This window comes from Oreochromis niloticus, linkage group LG10 (assembly GCF_001858045.2).
Source record: "Oreochromis niloticus isolate F11D_XX linkage group LG10, O_niloticus_UMD_NMBU, whole genome shotgun sequence".
NCBI lineage: Eukaryota > Metazoa > Chordata > Actinopteri > Cichliformes > Cichlidae > Oreochromis > Oreochromis niloticus.
Window position 1 is genome coordinate 33,528,497 of NC_031975.2, and position 7,295 is coordinate 33,535,791.

The 7,295-nt window shown below is 44.5% G+C and overlaps 1 protein-coding gene across 6 annotated transcripts in view; it reads right to left on the reverse strand.

Moving 5' to 3' along the window:
* LOC102075614 (uncharacterized) overlaps window positions 1–6,943 on the reverse strand; it is a 30,725-nt gene extending 23,782 nt beyond the window's left edge. Inside the window, exons 1-4 of one of the 6 annotated variants that reach the window (XM_025910787.1) lie at window positions 6,737–6,907; window positions 4,709–4,770; window positions 4,607–4,634; window positions 4,077–4,158 (exon numbers count right to left, since the gene is read on the reverse strand). The gene's annotated coding sequence lies outside the window, so the exon portion shown is untranslated. Of the gene's footprint in view, window positions 1–3,988; window positions 4,159–4,606; window positions 4,635–4,708; window positions 4,771–4,841; window positions 4,979–6,736 lie in introns of those variants that run through there. The other 5 variants (XM_019363582.2, XM_019363583.2, XM_025910788.1 and 2 more) reach the window with 5 other exon arrangements.
* Between the last annotated feature and the right edge of the window lie 352 nt (window positions 6,944–7,295).

Sequence of the window (7,295 nt, forward strand, 5' to 3'; positions counted from 1 at the left end):
AGAAGGATCACTGAGTGCGAGAGGAACTGACCTGAACGATAGGATCATGGCCAAGCTTGAAACCTGGATCCCCGTAGCCGGTTACCAAGATTACGTGAAGTACCCTCAGAAGGTCTGCTAGATGATGTTAATGCAGCACTACGGACGATACCTACAGCCACCATTACCGAGACTAACAAGCTGATCTACACTACAGCAGCAGTGATCAGTGAGATGCTTGGCTACAAGTTGAACAGCCACAAGGGGCAGTACCCTCCATGGAGAAGGAGGCTAGAGGCTAAGATCAAGGTAGCACGGAGGGAGGTTAGCCAACTATTAGAGTTGCAGAAAGGTGTGATGAAGAAGGTGCCTAAGAAGCACAGCAAGCTGTCCATACCTGAGGCCTTGGAAACTGCCAAGCAAAGACTCACAGCCTTGGTCAGCCGCTTGAAGAGGTACACCAGAGAGATAGAAGGCAGGAGAATAAACCAGCTGTTGTCCACAAAACCAGCCAAGGTGTACTCTCAGTGGCAAGGGAACAATATGAGAACGGCACCACCAAGGCTGGAGACGGAGCAATACTGAAAAACCATATGGGAGAAGGCGCAACCCATAACGGCAATGCTCAGTGGCTAGTGGATCTGACAGCAGACCACAGCAACCTCCCTGATCAGGGTCCAGTAACCATCACAGTGGCGGACATCCAAGAAAGGGTCTCCAATGTAGGAGCCATATCTAAATGTATTGAATTTTGATGATCACTAGGTTTTCATTTGTTTGGTTGCTATGGTGATGTGTAATGGGAGTCACGTGGGTGCTAGCGGTCACACTAAGAGGGCGTTGTCAGTCTGTCATTCACTGGTTTTGATTTTGACAGAGAGGAGGGCTGGGTAGCCGTAGTTTTTGTTGACTGCTGCACGACGAGTTTCCCCTTGTTGCATTAGAGCCTGTGATGTTTAAGAGTTTGAATCAGGAGCCGATCACGTTACTCTGTAAACTCTCAAAGCACTTTAATAAACAAGCAAGCAATTCTACCTCTCGCATTATTGCGTAAAGTTGACAGGATGTCAGGCAAATAGGCAGGCTCCATCCCCGGCCTCTAGCGACTGTGGAAGTCGCTACATCTTTAGTCAACAAAAAACGGCACTCTAGAAAAGCAAGCCGCAAGCAGGATCAAAGAAATCAGATCAAGGAACCTGAAAGACGCTGAAAGTAAGTGCAGCGCATCTGAATGTGTGAGCCAGCAGCCCTGACACACCTGACGCAATTCTGAGGAGCGCAGGTAAGACTCTGTGCATGTCTGGTTGTGGAAAAGGAAGCCACACTGCATTAACGCTGACATGTTTCAAGAGGAGACATTGAATGGAATGAATGTTAGTTAAATGTGCAACGTTTTTGGCTTCGCTCTTGGATTGATGTCTGCGCTTCGTCTTATTAATTATGCTGCTTGGATGATGTTCAAATGGACAATTAAAGTGCCGTTACGTTGAAAGGATTTTATGGTCAAAGTCTGTTGTGGCTCCCAGTGGATATATGTTTTAAAGGATGATCATTGATTTTTATTTATTTTAATTTTAATCTTCAAACAAACAAACGGGAAAATCATGAGTCAAACAGGTGGTGATGATTGAAAAATCTCTCTTTTCCCCCAAATCGTTAGAGTTTGGGGGAAACGATTGGGGGAAAAGAGAGAAAGAAAAATGACTGGAAAGGATTCAGAAAGTTTATTAATGCAGGCCCATATGACAGAGAATGTGCATCTGCTTTTTGTTTTCATATTTTAATTTATATTTAATTGTTGTGGTTTGCTGTGCTTTGTATTGTTTCACTTTAAATTTGTTTAAAAGGAAAAAGCTGAAAATTTAAATAGTTAAAAGTTGAACTGTGAGTAGTTGGTTTTTGTATTATATGATTTATTTATTACATTTTATGTGGAGTAAATAAATAAAAGTATATTTACGGTGGCCCCTAGAGACAAAACACGTACAAAACACAACAGAAGTGCTCCAGGATGCTAGGGGGCAGTGTTGAGCTTTTGTTACCTCGTGGCTACACAAGCCAGGAAGTACCAACGACTGGTGTGTGGTAGTAACAGGTAAATGAATATGCTGCTGAAAGGCAGCGGGGGGGAGGGGACACTTGGGCATTTATCGCAGCATATAATGTGTTTCTGGATACACTGCTGCTTTTTCAGCATTCAGAGATTGATGGCTCTGTGTCAGAGCTGGCTATGAATTTCAGACAGATCAGGCCTTAACTTAACAAAAATGTTATCAATAGTTCTTTTCATCTTTTCTTATTACCCACAGCTACATCCACTTCTGTCAGGCCTAGGCTGCTCACTAGGGCTGGGTATCATCTCTGATTTCTATAATCTATTTGATTCGATTCACAAAGTCCGGATTCGATTCAATTTTGCCTCAGATATTCAGAAATATTATAATTCTGATCATTTATCAGCACCAGTAGCGGTTTTTGATACGGGCGACACGGGCGGTTGCCCGGGGCGGCATCGTGGTGGGGGGCGGCATCACGGGCATCAGCCAAAAAAATAAAATAAATAAAAATTGCTCGTACTCATGCTGCCCCGACGTCATGCCAGCGCATATTGGGAATGTCATAGGCACCGATCGGTTTTCTATCGCCCATTTGCTGGGAGTAAGGGCGCCTCCGTTTGAGAGGTGCGCCTGCTGCTTGCGGCACAGGGAGGAGAGGGCGGGGCGGCGGGGGATTCTCTGGCTGGCTGGGGGGGCTAGGACCGCCACTGATCAGCACTGACACATGTGAGACTTCAGAGGCGTGAACATCACAGCAGATGCCTTTGTGTCAAAGTAACTGAGAATAAAACAGAAAAACATGAAGCAGATTTTCCTGGCCTGACTTTTTATAGCAGATAAACTTAAAAATATTCTGCAATTTCGCATAATTTTAAAAAGTTTAAATTTCTTCAGTATTGAACAGCAAAAATTAGGCTCTCTTGTCCGAGGTCATTTAAGTGAGAAAAAGAAAAAGCCAGCGGCCGACAGCGCTGTAAACAACGGTAGACTGGTGGGTAATAAGCCAATGAATAATGCAGAAAACAGAGATTTGAGACGACAGACAGACAGACGTGCATGAAGTGGGATTTTTATCGTGGTGGAAGCAAAACAGCAAAACTCAGAGGGAATTCATGACGACATTGATCACATGTGAAGCGCAGTTTGGATCTTCTTTTGCTGCTGGTCAGTAAACTTTGGTTGGCGAGAGACAAAACCTGCAGCTCAGAATCAGCGCAAAAAGACGTAAACACAGCGCGGACCCGACGCATCAGAATCGGTGAGCTCCGACAGCGTGTCCGTGTTCGGGCCGTGGGGTGAGAAAGCCGAGAAAGACAAAGCTGATTCTGATGCGTCGGGTCTGTGTTTATGTCTTTGTGTGGAGTCCGTGTGCCTGCTCTCATTTACTGTTTGGTGGTTGTTGAAATAGTTTTGTGAGCTTTAATCTGAGAATCTGGCGTTTCTGGCAAAACACAGTTATATTTAAAAGTCGATTCAGGATTTAATGAATTGATATCGCTTCATTCAAGCTACTCACCTCCCTCTATCCACCTGCACTTTCACCTGGACCACGGCCAATCAGAGAGGTCCCGCCCCTGACTATCTCTGATTGGTTTAGTCCATGATAGGGCATAATGTCTGTCTGTTGTTGACCACACGGAGAGTTGCAGAGATTTTGTTTTTGTTACCCGAACAGTTGGTATATACACATGTGGCAGCACGAGGTGGAAATAAAGTAAATAATCTTGACAGTTTTAAAAAGACAACGCCACCCTGGGAATTTCATCCAGAGAATACTGGAAGTAACACTGAATCACCAAAAAGGCACTTAGGTTCGCTATACTCAGTACAGAGACGAGGTTCAATGATAAACAAGTTGACAATTTATTAATAATTAAAACACCATATAAAAGCACAATCATAAATATCCATGTACAAATATGCTTAAAAAGGTATTCAGAGCTGAGGCTTACCAGTGGAGGGGCAGGGATGCCACAAACTAAAAAAAGAAAACACACCAAGACACAAGTGCAGCACACAATCACACACACACACACTCACACTAATAAACTAAACAAGGCAGGTGTGTACACGCAAAGGATCCCACCACCAAGGCACCCTCCTCCACGTCGGCGCTCCGCATCTGAATAAAAGAAACAAAAAAAATTTTAATATATCACAACAAACTAATGTGTAGCGCTGGGGGATAACCCAACTGCAGGACCACACTGGTGATCTACAGCTAGAAAAAGGGCCTCCCACCAGTGGCGTAACAAAAATCCAAACTACAAATCAAACAACAGGAAAACAACATACAATCTGGATAAAACTCTAAAATATGGAGCAAACGGAATCGCCGTATTGCTCCAACTTGCCATCTACACGACTACAAGTTAACGGTCAATCAATATGCACGCCAGCTGACTCCGATAACCGGCATGCATATGGCCGTTGTCCACGCCGACGTCCACTGTAAAAGCTGGCAGCAGCAGGGAAAGAAATCTCGCAACGGGAACAGACGGTAAAAGCACAGCAAAGCAAAGCAAAACCAAGCAAAACAAAGCAAAACAGCAGCACTTCAGTTCACGTACCTTGGCGCAAAACTCAGGCCCACACTTCCTGCAAAGCATAATAAATAATTACTATAAAAGAAGAATAGAAGGCAGAGAGCGTAACAAAAGTTGATTACGTACCGAGTAAGCCGTGTCATAGAAGGTGAGCAGAATGGCTCAGAGGAGGCTTCTACAGCTACGACCTACAAACAATAGCCGTTTACCACCAAGTAAGGTAATGTACACACACACTCTACAATGAGTAAACACCTACCAGCCGCGATGGAGGCTTCTGAAGAGTAATGCCGGGCTCACACTGTGCGATTATTTCAGTCGCGTGATTCAGCTCCTGCTCAAACTGTACGATTGACTCGTAGGGGTTAGAAGTTCATAGGTCACGATGCAGGGTCTCACACTATACGGCCCGATGCTCTGATGCGACCTGAGTGCTCACACTGTGCGTTCATAAAATGAAGGTTATAACAGAAATTCTGCCGCTTGCTCTCCCTCGCTGTCTTTCACTCACACAGACTCACACCACCACCATCAACTTTATGAAAAACACTGATCAGGCAGCTGTGATTGAGCAGCAGTGTAGATCCAACTATTTTCACGGTTGTTGTGGTCGTGATAATTTTGTGAGGCCACATCGAAAAGGCTCGGGTGAGCTTTCCAAAGTTCTACAAGTTGTGCCTCCATCGCTTGTGTCCAGATCACACGCTGCACTGCCGTGCTGCGCCGTCTTTTTCGCTGACATTTGTGTTTGCGCGTGCGCAGTGTGAGAAGCTGCAGTGACACCCTCACGACGGTCGCGAGGATTTCAAACAGGTTTGAAATCCTCCCGACCAAGCGATTGATGATCGGGAGCTGGTCGTGAGGTGTTAATCGCTTCTCGTTACCCCACGTACACTACACGATGCACGACGCACGATGAAGGACAAACTCGGGCCGATTGCCAAAACGGTCGCACGACTCAAAAATCGCACAGTGTGAGCCCGGCATAACCCGCAAATGATCTCTACGACACCAAAGGGAAGTCAGGTGACCAAAAAGGAGATCACAGGTAAGCGATCCAGGGACACTCAAATGGCCACTATTTATACTAGCGCCCCCTAATGCGCCAGGCTGAAAGTGGGTTGGACCGAGGGATAACATTCATCCTGCCACATACATATATACATTACTGTTGTTCACTGATCAGTTAATGCAGTTCACACAACTCATACAGGTGTAATGCCACATGTATTAGATAGGTCCTTGTTTGCCTGTTATTTATGACATCATTATCCATTTCCGGGTCCAAATGATCCTTCAGTTTTCCAAATCAAACAAAAACTGGGAGTCAGAAGCATCCAGACTGTTTCAGCTAAAGTAAAACGATCAGTGTGGACGTGTCACAAAGTTTCCTCAAGTCAGCCAACCAGCTAGCTTCCTGTTTATCTGTCAGACTCCGCCCAGTAAACGTGTTCCCCTGGAGACCAACTATAAACATCTTATGTTCACGTCATCTACAGCCACTCAAACCAACCACCACAAAATAGCAACTTTAATTACCGTCCAGACAGCAGTGATTCATTTCATTCTGATTATTTATTGATCAAAGATATTTTTAGTGCTTTTTTACATCTTTTAATCAGCTTTTCTTTATTTAACAGAGTTTTCTGTATAGAAGAGGAACTATCTGACTTCCCGTCTGTGGGAGTCTCATTCTCAGACAGCGTGCAACAACTCTCTGCATTAAATACCAACAGCAACCTCAACTTCCTGTTTAACACATGGATGCAGCTACAGCTGTTCTTATCTGAGAGCTCAGCCTCAGGTCAGGACCGCTTACGAAACCTGCAGGTAGCGCTGCATAAGACATATAAAAACATGATAGCAACTTTTAACTAATATAAAAATAAAACTTTAACGTGGCCAGCGATCAAAAACGACTGATCAGTAGAATATGAACTTTAATGGACTGAAATTTAAAGAGTAGACTGACAGAGATTTATAAGCATTGACTTGGAAAACATCAAAGCTACAGCAGATATTACGGGACCATGTAGATGTTAGCATTCACAAGAAAGATAAAAATGATTGGAGTCATATTCCAAATTATTAGAAAAGCCAAAATCAGTGAGCTGCACAGGAGACTAAAAATCAATGTGATAAAGTTTTACTTACAGGAATCTCAACCCTGAGCTCAAAGACTTCAATCCTTGCAGAGAGTCAAATCTTCTTCATGTGCTGGGTTCTTCTGCCGGTGCTCATGTACAGCAGGCTGCAGAGAGCAAAGGGAGGACCGGGGGAGGGCCTCCAGTCCGTTGTGTTAACTCACATTATTCCCACGTGATTTACAGGAAACTGAGCCGAGGCTATACTGGGCTCATGAGCTATGGATAAACTGTGGGGGAGATAAACAGCTCCACCCAGCTCTGTTATCAACTCTGAGGACTCCATATGGCGATTAACCCTTATCTGAACATGAAAACCTGCTCCTCAGACATGAGTCCTGCAGTTAAACTGTCTCTGACAGAAGACAAAGAGCAAGTGGTGGAGTGGTGTGGGTCCAGGTGACAGTGGTGGAGTATATGGAAAATGGGAAATGCTGCTCTGTCTAAACTACTATTTGTGTTGATACATGGCAAATAAACATATATATAAGCTAATGTAAACACTACGGGCGATTGTGGCTCAAGAGTTGGCAGTTCGTCTTGTGATCGGAAGGTTGCCGGTTCGAGCT